The sequence below is a fragment of the Capricornis sumatraensis genome, chromosome 1 (assembly GCF_032405125.1).
Source record: "Capricornis sumatraensis isolate serow.1 chromosome 1, serow.2, whole genome shotgun sequence".
NCBI lineage: Eukaryota > Metazoa > Chordata > Mammalia > Artiodactyla > Bovidae > Capricornis > Capricornis sumatraensis.
In genome coordinates this window covers 73,460,229-73,477,121 of record NC_091069.1, presented here as the reverse complement: position 1 = coordinate 73,477,121, position 16,893 = coordinate 73,460,229, and the positions used below count along the sequence as shown (strand labels likewise).

Sequence of the window (16,893 nt, the reverse complement as noted above, 5' to 3'; positions counted from 1 at the left end):
ACCAAAAGGAAGCCGTTTGGCAGCTCATTATTTTACCATTTGCTACATTTCAATAAATTCATGATGACAAGTTGAGGTTAGGGGGAATTCCTAAAGGCATTAATGTACTGGTTTAATTGAAGAATAAAATAATACTACAGGAGAATAAATGGCTTTAATAAACATATTGAATTAATATACCATAAAAGGAAAATAGGTGATTCATGCACTGTTCATTTGAGATTTCTTAAATTATAAAAACAAAATTAGCCTTCTCTCTATAAAAAGATAAAGGAAATGCCATTTGGTGTTTTGGTAATCAGGCCTACTTGTGGGATCATTGATCTTCTGACTAGATATTAATCTTGCTTCTAAGTGATTTTACTATTATAGCATGCGTCTAGCTTAACTTACATATACATATATTCTCTTATTATTTATTAAAAATAAGTTTAGCTAACAATATTATCTTGCACACTTAAACATCTGCTAAAAGGGTAAATCTCATGTAAGTATTCTTACCATAGTGAAAAAAAGTTAAAGTAAATTTGTAAGAAACTAAATTCATTATGCTACACTTACTAACACAGAGTGAGGAGACTCAGCTGCTTTTTTCTTAACCCAAACAATCAATTCGTTGCCCTCAAAAAAGTCACAATTTTCTATATTTCTTACAAAATGGTATAGAATATGAATTACCAGGAAAATTTCCTCAATTGTCTATTTCACTTTGCAGTATGAACATAGCCTGTAATTATAACCATTAATTCAAAGGGAAAATGATTTAAATATATATCAGGCTAATGTGATTTAAGCATATTGTTTTGCTGTGGTTCCTTTCTGGGACTGAATATCAAGATGCAGTCCACTATGCTGAAAGCCTCTAGCTTTCCAAAAACTGAAAGCCTTCGCCAATGAATCACAACTGTTCTACCATATGCTTCTAAGTTCTGCCAAGTATTACCAGCCTGTTCTACTTTTAAGCAAATTTCATTATATTATAGCTCAGAGCAACGCTCATTAAAAAGTATTACTGAAAAATGTCAAGTTGTTTTTATATAGAAACAGGAATTTATTTTCTACTGAAACGTCAGCTATTAATTGAACACAAGACATTTGTAAAATAGTGATCTCATTTGACAAGTCACTTCAAAAATCTTCATTGTCTGTCTTGACTGTGAGTGTTCAGTCCATGTTATGATTGTCTAAAGCATTTCCTGTCTTGCACCAGGTAACTTTCACTAGTATCTCCCACTGATGCAGATAAACCATGACCTTTCTGGAATCGACCTACTCTCAAATGGGTGGAAAACTTTTCCTTGTTTCTTCACAATCATATTCACATTCATCCTCTCCTTGACTGATTTGCTTTTTTTTTTGTCTCCCAGTCATAGCCTTCCAGATAACGTCATGTGGCAGTTATATTTTAGGTGACTATAAACTTTGTTATAGCTTATTTACTTTATATAGTATGATACAATCCAAATAAAGCTAGCCTAGAAATCTCACCTCCATAACTTTTAGTTGCAGTGATCCTTAAAAGTCACTTAACTTCATCTATAAAATAGTGAATACATCCTCCCTTTTCTCTTAAATTCGGTTTGTGAACACAAGTCTGTAGTGCACGTTCAAACGTTCTGTATCCCATTTACCACAAACACAAAGCCAGAGAGCTTCATTTTGAAGCACCAAACTCTTTCCTAAGGAACTGTTTCTTTTTGTCTTCAGATGGTAAAAACCCACTGGCCATTGTCTGTGAGGCAAACATGATAGGATGAATCGTCATTGCCTACTGTAACTAGATTTAGCATTCTAGATCCAGTGAAAATCCATAAAATGTCAGGCCTTAAACCAGGAGAAAAGCAACATCTTCTTGCTTCCTCTGAGGAAAAACGAATGTTTTTAATCCCCTGAGGAAAATCAGATATACTCAAATGGGCCAAGTTATTTTGTTAGCTTAAATATAAGCTAACAAAAACAACAACAGAAATATTTCAATTGTTCTTAAATCTTAGGCCAAATCACTCTGTGATGATTTGTGGGGCTTTCCTAAATGAAAAGGGCCAGACTAGAAGGGGAGCAGAATCATGCATTGAGGCTGCCCTTACTCTAACATACTACATTTTTATGCAGTAAAATCAGGATAAAATGGAAATCAGGGTCACTTTTGACATGATAGAAGTGACAAAAGAGGTATCTAGGGAAACAGCAAGGAACAGAATAGAGGTGGGATAAGAAAGCACATACTGTCCGTACTATTCATGTCCCATCACTTCAAGGCAAATAGATGGGGAAACAGTGGAAAAAGTAGCAGACTTTATTTTTGGGGGCTCCAAAATCACTGCAGATGGTGATTGCAGCCATGAAATTAAAAAACGCTTACTACTTGGAAGGAAAGGTATGACCAACCTAGACAGCATATTAAAAAGCAGAGACATTACTTTGCCAACAAAGGTCCATCTATGGTTTACCCAGTAGTCATGTATGGATGTGAGAGTTGGTCTATTAAGAAAGCTGAGCACTGAACAATTGATGCTTTTGAAGTGTGGTGTTGGAGAAGACTCTTAAGAGTCCCTTAAACTGCAAGGAGATCCAACCAGTCCATCCTAAAGGAAATCCGTCCTGAATATTCATTGGAAGGACTGATGTTGAAGCTGAAACTCCAATACTTTGGCCACCTGATGTGAAGAGCTGACTCATTTGAAAAGACCCTGATGCTGGGAAAGATTGAAGGCAGGAGCAGAAGGGAACGACAGAGGATGAGATGGTTGGATGGCATTACTGACTCAATGGACATGAGTTTGGGTAAACTCTTTGAGTTGGTGATGGACAGGGAGGCCTGGCGTGTTGCAGTCCATGGGGTCGCAAAGAGCTGGACACTACTGAGCTACCAAAGTAAACTGAGGAAAGAACAGGTCGACCTAATTTTTCTTGCTAAATTTTATGAAGATACTTCACTGTAAGCAGAACCGGGAGTTGGGTATCTGTATAAGACCCTCAAGGCATTTTTTCACATTTTCTTTTGCTCCAATCTCTTTCCTCCCCACAGGGATCTTTCTCTAGTTATTGTCTATCTCCTTAGCAATGAGAGAAGGGAGGCTGGCCAAATCATCCATCATGAATCTGTCACCCCTATTCTCTAGGTATGGCTTCACCTAAAATAAGATTATAAGCATACAACTTTCAGTTCAGTTCAGTTCAGTTCAGTTGCTCAGTCGTGTCCGATTCTTTGCGACCCCATGAATCGCAGCACACCAGGCCTCCCTGTCCATCACCAGCTCCCGGAGTTCACACAGACTCACGTCCATCGAGTCAGTGATGCCATCCAGCCATCTCATCCTCTGTTGTCCCCTTCTCCTCCTGCCCCCAATACAACTTTACGTCTCACAAATACAGGTGTGACAAGGAATCTCAGAGTAAAGTAGAGGGCACTCTGGCTGCCAGTATAGAAATTATGATCATTTAAATGTACTGAACCACATTTATTTAGAAAGAGCTCGAAGAGAATGATAAGAAAAACACTAAGACTCTACCAGAAAAATAAGTACAATCAGTTTCAATAACCTATTAAGAAATACTTATCGAGAGCCTGAAAATGTTCATACCCCTTATCCTATTAGCTCACACCAGGAAATCAGCCTAGAGAAACAGCATTTTCTGCACAAAAGTTTTTACCGCAGAATCATTTAGAAAAGCAAAGCTTTGGAGAAAACAGAAATATCCAACAGTAGTAAAATAATACATCAGTAATAAAGAATAGGCAGTTAATTTTTTAAATATTTGTGTAATAGAAAAATATTAATATTTTGATATGTTAAGATCAACATGATCTCAAATGTTTGGTTTATGTTATACACATAGAAAGACTGGGGCATCAAATCAAGATCTAACAGTGCTGGAATTATAGTTACACTTTACTTTCCTCCTCTGAGCATTTTTTGTTTGTTCCTAATAAAATCAATAAATATTATATCATTGCAAAAATAGTCCATACCTGTTGGGTATTTATGTGTTAAAATAGAAATCCTAATCTCTAGGAGGAAGTCTGAAAAATGGCTGTTCTGCTGGAGCGAAAGAATGCTTTAAAGAGAAGAAACATGGCATACTAATGTGAGAAAGCCTGTTTTATTTTTAAATGGGATGGTTTTCTTGGTGACATGCTGAAGTCAGTCTTTTTCCTCTTGAATGACAGGATTTCTGTATTAAAGTGTTAGTATGAGGAGATGGCACCCCACTCCAGTGCTTTTGCCTGGAGAATCCCAGGGATGGGGAGGCCTGGTGGGCTGCCGTCTGTGGGGTCGCACAGAGTCGGACACGACTGAAGTGACTTAGCAGCAGCAGCAGCATGAGGAGACAAATAGTGCCTCTCAGATGTGCAGAGAAGCACATTCAGTAACCAACTACAGGATTCCACAGAAATTATGAAGCCCTCCATGCAAGTTCAGGTATGTGAGTTAAGCAAGAGCAGTTTTGGAACAGCAAAGAAAGGGGTAAGGCAGACACACAGACCAACATGTAGAAGGTGACGACTATGGAAGATTAAAAAAAAAAAGAAATATGGGAAAGAAATAGTGCAGAAAGAAAAGGAGAGAAAGTTGATGATACTGTAACCAGATAGAACGTGGCATGTGCAAATGACACTAAAGAAACAGAGAATAAGTTTCATATCTCTCTTTATACATATAACATAAAGTAAAAGTAAAGTAAGGTAAAGTCGCTCAGTCGTGTCTGACTCTTTGCGACCCCATGGTCTGTAGCCTACCAAGCTCCTCCCTCCATGGGATTCTCCAGGCACGAGTACTGGAGTGGGTTGCCATTTCCTTCTCCAGGGGATCTTCCCAACCCAGGGATCGAACCCGGGTCTCCCGCATTCCAGGCAGACGCTTTAACCTCTGAGCCACCAGGGAAGCCCCTACATATATTCCTCTATAAAAAGTTCTCAATGAAGCATTTAATTAAATACTGTTTGGTAACATGAGTAATACCCGGATATAGTCTAGTAATACCAGGCAAACCTACCAATTATCTCATCATTAAAAAATAAAACCCTAATGATGATGGTCTTTGAGGGGATACGCCCAAGAAAAAGTTGAAGAAGACCAGACTACTGGAAGAGGATGCAACATGAGGTCTCACTATTCCCAAGAACTGGAACTTCTTTCAATATCAGCCCATAAGATCTCCTGACACGCTCAAAAGGGAGAGGACAACAAACAGAATGACACCATTATCACTGTCTAACCTGACAGAATCTCTGCGCTTTTAGAATGGAATAGATAGCTCTCTTGTATTGCTTTATTGCAGAAGTATCTAGAGTCTGCAGTTGGAGATTGGTGAGGTTCTTACCCATCTGAGAATTTCAAATTTCTCTAAAAAAAAAAAATGAGAAACAGAAAGAGTTTAACAAATACAAGGACCAAATCCAACACATCAAAGCAAATGCCCCTTTCCTAGATTCAAATATGTTGGATTTTCTTTTCTTTACGCTTCATGTCATTTCATGGCAAAGCTGCAACTCTGATGCTTAGAACTGTGGACATTTACTCTCTAGTTACCAAGATTAATTAGCTAAAAGATCAAATCTAGATGTTAATGAAAGTGAAAGGTTTATCTAACATTTAATGCCTCAGAATTTTATTCATTAAAGAGCAAGAAACAAAGGTTGATTATATCTTCCTTCTTATAAGCAATTTTAGAATAACCTTTATTCTGGCTTTTCTTCCCCCAGAAATGATTTATGTTGATAGCATTCTTTGCTGCTTCTTTGTTTCTCTTTCCAGAATAATATGACCATTTTTTCCCCCTTTTGTCCACACTGGTTTTAGGCAGATCAACTTCACGTTAGGAAACAAAAACTAAAGGAAAAATCTCTTTTGAGTGCTCTCACTCATTTATCTTCACCAAACTAATCATAAAACTATGCTTCCAAGACTACCAGGTAATATGAGTGTGGTCTATTCCAGTGTGAGGATTCTTTCCAAGGCAGTTTGGAGCTAATTCACTAGGTCGATTGGTAAGTCAGGTCTTCATTCCATAAAATGACTATGGCCGAAGGGAACATATCATAAAACTAAGCACAATGATTTCTAAGTTATTAAACAGTGTGAGGATTATCTTCAAAGCAAAAATTAAAAAAAAATCAATCAGCATAAATAAGGGAGCAATGGTGTGCACAGGTGACTTTTAAACCAGAAAATAGTTTTCAATAATTTCATTAGGGATAAAGGGACAAATTTGGGATGTGGGATTAACAGATAAAACCACTATACATAAGAGAGATTAGTAACAAGGATTTGCTGTGTAGCACAGGGAGCACTGCACATCCATAGTGGCTCAGCAGTAAAGAATCCACCAGCAATGCAAGAGACACAGAAGACTTAGGTTTGATCCCTGGGTTGGGAAGATCCCCTGGAAGAAGAAATGGCCAGTATTCTTGCTGAGAAAATCCATGGACAGAGGAGTCTGGTGGGCTGCAGTCCACAGGGTTGCAAAGAGTCAGACAGCTGAGCCCGAGCACAGGGAATTATAGTCAATACTTCAGTAAATGAACAAATAAATCTCATTGTAAAAAAGTCACCTTTAATAGTGAAATATTGGGGTTAAATCACATGTTGCCTCTATATTTCAAGATAAGAACGAATACCACTTATACAAATATTTGTTTGTTTAAGAGCAGAATTTGTAAATGTTACAGTGCATTCAGTACAATGTCCTGCTGACTAGTCAGAAGTGGAGCTGATGGGAGCCTGGCACTCAGATTTCCTGAGCTCTGAGGTTTCACATTTTGGAATGTGTTCTACATAAGGAATATGTCTTCTCAGCCTAGGCTTCTAGTTAACTTACACATACCAAGAACCCTGGGATAAAATAAGAGGCACAGGGTGAGAAGTCAGTCGCCAATTTTGTCACCATTTTGGCACGATTCAGGAAAAATCAATAATCAGTCTGCATCTTAGCTACTGAATCTATCAGATAAGATAAGCAAACAGGAGGGAAGAATTCAATGAGACTGTACAACAAAGTTCACTGGAAATAACGTATTGTGAAAGTTCAAGACACAGTTATGAAAGCACTAATATATCAGGAACATTGGTAAACTTCAGAATAATTCCTTGTGGTCTATTTTTGCTTTAGTTAAGGAGATGTGGGTAAATATGTTTATGAAATTTCATTCTGTGTAAAGACAATCTCTTTAACAAGTGGTGCTGGGAAAACTGGTCAACCACTTGTAAAAGAATGAAACTAGATCACTTTCTAACACCGCACACAAAAATAAACTCAAAATGGATTAAAGATCTAAATGTAAGACCAGAAACTATAAAACTCCTAGAGGAGAATATAGGCAAAACACTCTCAGACATAAATCACAGCAGGATCCTCTATGATCCACCTCCCAGAATTCTGGAAATAAAAGCAAAAATAAACAAATGGGATCTAATTAAAATTAAAAGCTTCTGCACAACAAAGGAAAATATACACAAGGTGAAAAGACAGCCTTCTGAATGGGAGAAAATAATAGCAAATGAAGCAACTGACAAACAACTAATCTCAAAAATATACAAGCAACTTATGCAGCTCAATTCCAGAAAAATAAACGACCCAATCAAAAAATGGGCCAAAGAACTAAATAGACATTTCTCCAAAGAAGACATACGGATGGCTAACAAACACATGAAAAGATGCTCAACATCACTCATTATCAGAGAAATGCAATTCAAAACCACAATGAGGTACCACTTCACACCAGTCAGAATGGCTGCGATCCAAAAATCTGCAAGCAATAAATGCTGGAGAGGGTGTGGAGAAAAGGGAACCCTCCTACACTGTTGGTGGGAATGCAAACTAGTACAGCCACTATGGAGAACAGTGTGGAGATTCCTTAAAAAATTGCAAATAGAACTACCTTATGACCCAGCAATCCCACTGCTGGGTATACACACCGAGGAAACCAGAATTGAAAGAGACACATGTACCCCAATGTTCATCGCAGCACTGTTTATAATAGCCAGGACATGGAAACAACCTAGATGTCCATCAACAGATGAATGGATAAGAAAGCTGTGGTACATGTACACAATGGAGTATTACTCAGCCGTTAAAAAGAATTCATTTGAATCAGTTCTGATGAGATGGATGAAACTGGAGCCGATTATACAGAGTGAAGTAAGCCAGAAAGAAAAACACCAATACAGTATACTAACACATATATATGGAATTTAGAAAGATGGCAATGACGACCCTGTATGCAAGACAGGAAAAAAGACACAGCTGTGTATAACGGACTTTTGGACTCAGAGAGAGAGGGAGAGGGCGGGATGATTTGGGAGAATGGCATTCTATCATGTATACTATCATGTAAGAATTGAATCGCCAGTCTATGTCTGACGCAGGATACAGCATGCTTGGGGCTGGTGCATGGGGATCACCCACAGAGATGTTATGGGGAGGGAGGTGGGAGGGGGTTTCATGTTTGGGAACACATGTAAGAATTAAAGATTTTAAAATTAAAAAAATAAAAAATTTTAAATAAATAAATAAATAAATAAATAAAAGAAAAAAAAAAAACTTCTTTAGAGAAATAAAAAAAAAAAAAAAAAAAAGAAATTTCATTCTGTGGATAGCAGAGATGGGGACACCAGTACCAAGAGTTTTATTAATTAATCTGAAACTTTCCCAGACCAGTATTGAGCACTATCAATCTAACTGACTTGTGTGTGGGGGCTAAGTCGCTTCAGTCACGTCCAGCTCTTTGCAACCCTATGGACTGTAGCCTGCCAGGCTTCTCTGTCCATGGGATTCTCCAGGCAAGAATACTGGATTAGCAAGAATCCTTCCATCTCAGGGATCAAACCGTGTCTCTTATGTCTCCTCCATTGGCAGGTGCCATCTGGGATCAAACTAACTGACCTGGGTTTCATTTATTTAATGAACGCCTGATAACGGTCATCAGAATGAGGATCATTCCCAGAGCCTATCCAGCACCACCAGTTAATTGGAGGAAGGGTGTTCTCCCCTTACCAAGTCTCAGGAAGCTGTCTCTAAGAGAATTATAGCTTTGGTACAAGTAGATAAACTCAGATTACGCTTCAGGAAACTCTATTTAGTGGTGACTGTATATAGGTCATTAAAAAAAAAAAATCTCCCTGCACACAGCCTGATCCTGTACTACTCAAACACATCAATAGTTATGATTCATTACTCTTCAAAGGTCTCATGTTGGTGCTCAATATTCCACTGGGAGCTTAGAAAATGAATCTGTCCCTTCACTGAGTTATTAGACAAGTTTCAACACATATTTTCATCAGCATGAGAGAGTCCAGAAAACCCAGCTTCTGTAAATTCAGAGAAGGAATCTTGTATTTTACAGCACATGGAAAGGGTGTTAGTCACCATTATTTGTTTCAACTGCAGGCCTCTGATCAAGCCCCTGTTTTCTCTGTTTCCCTTATCCCTACTAGTAAAATCTTACCTATTCCCTGCACCTAGTTGGAGTCCCTTTATGAAGACTCCTCTAATGAGCATTTGCAGTTAATAGTACTGTACCATGTTAATTTCTTAGTTTTGATAATTATACTATAGTTCTGCAAGATGTTAACTTCTGGGAAACTAGATGAAGGATGAAGTGTGTACATGCTGAGTCACTTCAGTTGTGTCCAACTCTTTGTGATCTTTTGGACTATAGCCACCAGGCTCCTCTATCCATGGGACTCTCCAGGCAAGAATACTGGAGTGGGTTGCCATGTCCTTCTCCAGAGGATCTTCCCAACCCAGAGACTGAACCGTTGTCTCTTATGTCTTCTTCATGGGCAGGCAGCTGAATGCTGAAGAATTGATGCTTTTGAATTGTGGTGCTGGAGAAGACTCTTGAGAGTCCCTTGGACTGCAAGATCAAATCAGTCAATCCTAAAAGAAATCAACCCTGATTATTCATCAGAAGGACTGATCCTGAAGCTCCAATACTTTGCTTGGCCACCTGAGGCGAAGACCAACTCATTGGAAAAGACTGTGATCTGGGAAAAATTGACGGTGAGAGAAGTGGGAGACAGAGGGTGAGATAGTTGGATGGCATCACTGACTCAATGGACATGAGTTTGAGCAAACTCCGGGAGATAGTGAAGGACAGGGAAGCCTGCTGTGCTGCAGTCCATGGGGTTGCAAAGAGTCAGACAAGACTGAGCAACTGAACAACAACAATGAGGGGCCGTCTCTCCTCTCGTGGGCTTTATAAAGCTGCTATGAGGCTGATTTCCCCACTCAAATCACCTCTATTTCTGCAGCTCCTTTTTTGCTAGGTTATCATGTACTCTAACCATACTTACCCTCACCCTGCACCCTGTCTTTAAAAAGAAAAAATGTTTCTGAGGCCCTAAATACCTATCTCAGATACCAACAGTTTAAAAACCAAAACAAAACAAAATCTGTAGCTCATTAAGCAGTGACTTTCAATTGTGTGTGTCTATGTGGCGGGGACTGATGGGACCTCAAATCTCTAGGCAGGTGAAATAGGCACGGTGGGTGGGGCATGTGTAACATGACATGTCCTTTCCTGGCTGCCTTACCTGGAAGCGAGCTTCTCTGCTCAGAGTCATTATCTCTGTTTATTCACATTGTGCCAGTCTCTGAAACTTCTTATATTTCGTTCAACATTCTCCCAACTGCTATTCCCAACTATCGTCCTAATCGTGACTGCAACCAGCCAACCAACTCTCTACCTTGCTTGCTGAGTGATCTTTGAAAATGCAAGTCCAAGTCTGTCATAAGTCCTTCGGTATTAAATCCTACAGTGTCTCTCCATCCACTTTTCACTAAAGTCTAAGCTTCTCAGCAACACAGAGGCTACCACTTCTGTTCTGACCTTTCTAGCCCCTACTCTCCCCATCCTCTGAGCGCCTCCTCTTTCCCTAGCCCAGCTCTTGTCCTGCAGAATTGTGCGCACTTCTCTAAATGGTACTGGTCATTTCTTTGGAGCTTGTGCACAGGCCATTCTTCCTGGCTAACCCTTGCTCTACCTTGCCTGACTAAATAGGCCACTTAGCTTCTGCTCTTTAAGACCCTCTTCCTTATCATTTTCTCCCAGTGGCTTCCTTTGACCTCAGAAGGGCTTTTCAGAGGCCACCCTTTCCTTTTCCTTTAGTATTATATCACCATGATCCTTATCACAACTTATCACACACTAATTACCTGTTTAGCTTCTGTCACCATCTCACATCTCACTGGACTATCAGCTCTCCAAGCCAAGGAAGGTGTTTTATTAGTTTTGTTTTTCTTTCCTTGCTTTTTTCTTTTTCCCCTTTGGTATGCTCATTGTCTGGCATTGCCTTCAGCACTAGGGAACGACAGAATGAACATGAATGGATGAATGAAAAGATATTTCAAAAAGCCACAAAAAGTAAAATGAGTCTGTATACTATAATGGAATGATTATGAAACTACACCCAGCAGTTTTGTGAATCTCCACAAACCAAACTACTTTAGTGCCAGCTTATCCAGTTTTGTAGTAAGATTATTAATATCACTCTTTACCTACTTCTCAAAGTTTCTGTGAGAACAGACTAGTGTCTGTAATTAAAAGCTATATGATGTTACTATTAATTAATCTCAACTGATTACTTCATTTCCTGATTGTCCCACACATTCCCTGGACCACAGGTTTTCAATTGCAGGGTCAGAGAGAGCTGGAATCAGGTCTGTCTGATATTTTATTAAAAATTATTTCTTATTTAACTTTTATAGATGCCATTTTTTCCCATCTGTGAAATAATGATGACTTTGCTATTGGTTTTTGTGGCTATTACTCAAAAAACTAAGATCACGGAATCCAGTCCCATCACTTCATGGCAAATAGATAAGGAAACAATAGAAACAGTAAGAGACTTAACTTTCTTGGGCTCCAAAATCACTGCAGATGGTGACTGTAGCCATGAAATTAAAAGACACGTGCTCCTTGGAAGAAAAGCTATGACAAACCTAGACAGCACATTAAAAAGCAGAGACGTTACTTTGCCATCAAAGGTCCATCTAGTCAAAGCTATGGTTTTTCCAGTAGTCATGTACGGATGTGAGAGTTGGACCATAAAGCAAGCTGAGTGCCTAAGAAGGTGCTTATGAACTATAGTGTTGGAGAAGACTCTTGAGAGTCCCTTGGACTGCAAGGAGATCCAAGCAGTCAGCCCTAAAGGAAGTCAGTCCCGAATATTCACTGGAAGGACTGATGCTGAACCTGAAGCTCCAATACTTTAGCCACCTGATGTGAACAACTGGCTCATTAGAAAAGACCCTGATGGTGGGAAAGAATGAAGACAGGAGGAGAAGGGGATGACAGAGCATGCGATGGTTGGATGGCATCATCAACCTGATGGACATGAGTCTGAGCAAGCTCCAGGGGTTGGTGATGGACAGGGAAGCCTGGAGTACTGCAGTCTACAAGGTCAAAAAGAGTCAGACACGACTCACAACTAAGCGACTAAACTGACTGAACTGATGGGTAATACATATAAAATACATACCTTAATTAATGCCAAACACTAATAACAGCTTAAATAAATGGTTCTTCTTCCTCTTCAAAGTATTATATTATAGTTGGTGCCTAATAAATACTTGATGCACTAAAATTAACTAGCTAAAAACGTTTTAATATCTAGGAACCAAATTTCTAATTTTGCTTCTCAGCCAACATACAAAGGATGGAAAGGAAGGAGCAAGACACAGAAAGATTAGTTTTCCTTCAGCACATGTCAGAGTTCCCCACTTTTGTCTTGTAACTCTGCTGTTGAAGGTGATATTTCATTCTATGAAGTCAGTTATGAGATTTCCTATACAGAGTAATGAAAAAGCCTGTAACAGCTAGTGACCTGCCTTCCCTGCTGTTTCCTCCACAGAATAATTTTGCCATAAAAAATAAAGGGGACATCTCCTTTTATTGAATTATGACAAATTTTCAACTGACTTGGAACTTAGGAGTGTCCTACTTTCCCCTCCAATGACTCTCCTACTGAGATGACACGTGACACATCCCAGGGAAGCGTCAGAACTAAAGAGAAGGTTCAGACTGTGCCACATCCATCACACCTCCTTTTGCTTTAGGAAGAACCGACCCTCCCTGTCATCACCTCAGTCTGTCTCTCTCTGTTCTCAGGATTCTTTTATTCCTCTGGCTAAGAGGAGATTTACAGGCAAAAAGCCCATGCAGAGCAGCAGAGACACCAAATAACTCCCTCCTCTCTCTTTCCCTCCCTATAAATGGGTATATATATTTCTATTCATACTATATAAATGCAATATATATAATATCAACTATGTGCCAGCCACTGGGCAAGAAACAAAGCCTGCCCCTGTGGAATTATGGGAGAAGATGACATACAGCAAATGTGTTCCTAAATAATTCTAAGTTGAACAAATGACAACCAAATCACATTTTAAATGTGCCAATAATACACAATCTCTACAACTGAGTTTTACAAACAATATTCTTTTTGGAGACTGGCAGTCCTTTAGCACCCATCTCAGCTTCAGCTACAGAAAAGTTGAAGATGAGAACTGCACTGAACATTTACTGTGTACCAGAAACTCTGCAATATCCTTTTCATGTGGCTGTCACTGACACACAAAAATGCCTACATGATAGCATGCTTATCATTACACCAATTTTACAGATGAGAAAACTGAGCACTTGAACACTAAGCCCAAAGTCATACTGTTAGTAGATGGCCTTGAACTCAGGCACCCAGGCTGTAGAGCATGTGTGCACAGATAGACTATGACACATTGTCTGCAAAGATGGTTCATTGAAGGAGTGAATAAATGAGCATCATGAACCTGAAAATCAAATCACACAAACACAACTCAGGATCAATAAATTGACAAAATGCTCAAGAGCTTGATTTGTTGTATTCCTAATTTTTCAGTAAATGATGGAAATAAGTCCCTCATCCCCTAAGAGAAGCACAGCTGTAACCCTTCCTGCTGAAGATATGAATCCTGTGTTTATAAACTCAAAGAGAACTTCTCTCAAAGGTCAACTGTCTGTAGGTTGCTATTGTGATTGATTAAACTACCGAGACACCTGGTAACTTCCTGCTTCTCCTTGTTTCAAAATATAGATTTGTGGGGAAAACACAGGTATCAGATGAGCTCCTAGGAAAACTATTTCTGACAAACCTAGAGGTAAATTCTTTCCATGAGAGTAATTTAACTATCCTGAAGGACACAGGAAGCAAAATATTTATTTGAGGTGGGAAAAATTACATTATTTCCTTCTCCTATTTTAGTAGACTTTATCAGGTTTTCCTGTGTCCATAACTCTGTTTACTTTAAAAGAGAGAGAACCTAAACTTTCTAGAATGTAACATATCTTCACTAAGTTAACCATGAGGAAATGTAGCCTTAGAGGGAGAGTGAGGAGGGAAGGGAATCCTCTCAGACATAAGGGAGACAAGTGCAAGCTGTCAATTGGAAAGGAAAAGTATAATCTCCTAGGGGCATATCTATCTTTTCTCATTTCTACTTATTTTCCTGTCATTACCACTCAAGGGAACGGGGAAGTAGAAGACTTCCTGCCAAACAATGCTTTAGTACCAACTGAAGGCTACTGATTGTAACTGCATTCAGTATCCTATATACAGATTCAAGGGAGGGGCGTACTGAGGAGACAATGCATATAGGATACCAAATAATGATGTCTCTCCATGTAGTGACAAAGCCAACTGGAACCCATGTATTCAGAATAGCAAGGAACTTGAACAGTATTTCAGCCATGCTTCTTGGAAGAATCTTATAAAAATCTGAGTATCAGAGTGGAGGGTTTTGGAGGTGGAAGCAGGTGAAAACAATAATAAAAACAATGTTTTAAGCTTTCAGAAGCTCAAGAGAGCAGAAGATATTATGAGACAGGAATGGAAAGATACTGACATATAAAATAGATGTGAACTAGCAATATCTTTGATTCTTTGCCATTGATCACATGAGAAATCAAAGTTAACAGTCTCATGTGTCTTTCTACCCAGAGGGAGGAAGGAAATTTTGAATGACCTGGACTTTTTTATCCGGGCAGATAATTAGACAATTAGAGCTCATCATGAGCTACAACAAACCTCTCGACTGTCGTGAATCACAGTCATGCTCAATTTAAAAGAAGCTTCATAAGAATGAACTGCTTTTTAAAGAATATATTGCTTTCACATTTCTTCCAGGAACCACAGAAATTAGGGAGAATTAGGGAAGAGAGATTTCTATCCATCAGAAAGAACAGAAATGATATTTAACGTGCTGGGCTAAGCGTCTTCCCTGTGATTTATGGATTGAGGTACTGCTTACGTGGATGAGACGGGGTTGAGGAGAGGAAACTGAAATTGTGATCTGAGAAGCACCTGTAACAGAAGCACCAAAACTGCCTATGAAAATGCATATCCTGGCTAATTCTAAAATACTGGCTCTCAGAAGAAAGCCCTCCAATTTTTTATTTTTAAAAAATCTCCCTCCCCAGGGACTAACAGCATCCTTAAGTGAAGCAATAGAGGGCTGAAAAATCCACATGGGTAGATGGGGTGGGCAAAACAGGGTTACAGGTGTCCTTAGAAACCGAACAAGGCAACAGGATTTAACAAAGTTGCATAATACTTCTAGTGTTAATAATGGAATATGTTAGAATTAATCTCACATGGAACGAGATGACATCAGTTAACATGGTTTGTCATTGCCTAATCTCACCCATGAACTTTTTAAGGGTATTTCTTTTGGATGAACTCCCACGATTAGATAAACTCCACAAAACCCGGTCACCATGGTCACCAAATGGGGTCAATTATTGGAACTCTATTATTTCTGCAGATATGCATATTATAAGGGCCCTCATACTGGACAGGGTAGAAAGTCCAGCATCACTAAACACTCAGCAATATACTAATTAGTGAAAGTCATAACTGAATAAAACAGTACTGGGGGATTTATCTAAAGGAATGAACCAATACCTTTGCCCATAACCAGCCATTTCAAGGATGGGAAAACCACTGAAAAACACCTGAGTAAAAGTAAAGTTAATTAAATAACTTGAATACAATGACTAGATGAAGGACTTCTGGGTTTTGAATATCCTGAGAATTTGGGCAACTACATCAGTTAATTTTAAGGAGCCCACAAGCTGACAACAGCTGTCCAGGGAATTTCTTTAAGTCCTGCCTAGTCAAAGTTGAGAGATAACATAGCCATCACAGCCACAGGGGAAAATGCATGAGCACTTTAATAGTATCTGCCTTAAATACTAAATTTAAAAATGACCTAGGTTGTACAGTGGTATGTGTTTTCAAATGTACTACTTTAGTTAGTTTCACACAATAATACATCTTTATTATCCCAGCATCTTGTACCATAATCATTGTTATATCTTCTCCCCCTAATAAATTGTAAACTTGACTGTAGAAGGAATGAACAAATTTTAAAATCTAAAGTGTCCAGTATTTGGGTAACATTATAGTACACATCAAAAAGTCCTTCTAAATGTTTATTTGGTGGAGAAGATTTGTATCAGACATTTCAATGAACATGAATGTAGTAACTACTAGTTTTCTGGCACTAGGCTAAGGCAGTGGGGACAAAAACATGAATAGAAAATAGTTCCTGCCCTTGAGAAGGTCACAGTCTAGTAGAAAAGAAAATCTCTGAATGTATTACAATGTTATGGTAAATGTCTTTGCTAAACAACAAATATTCCTTGAAAATGAACAGTTCCTTGAATAACGCATTCAGATTTTCACGTTTGTTTGAATTTAACTATGCAATGTAATTTACATTATTAATGCATTCTAACTCTGGGCCATACATGTAATACAAATAGTAGAATGTAATTAAAGCTTGTTTTATTATAAATATGCCCAAGTATATAGCTGCACACTAAAGAAACACTGAAATAATTTAGATTTA

The 16,893-nt window shown here is 38.7% G+C and overlaps 1 protein-coding gene and 1 non-coding gene across 18 annotated transcripts in view; both read right to left on the bottom strand.

Annotated features, from left to right (window-relative positions):
* Positions 1-16,893, bottom strand: part of NRXN1 (neurexin 1) — a 1,215,464-nt gene that overhangs the window by 897,017 nt on the left and 301,554 nt on the right. The gene's annotated exons all lie outside the window — the stretch shown is intronic.
* On the bottom strand, positions 4,815-4,886 carry TRNAS-GGA (transfer RNA serine (anticodon GGA)). The gene has a single exon. It is a non-coding gene; the product is annotated as a tRNA-Ser (tRNA).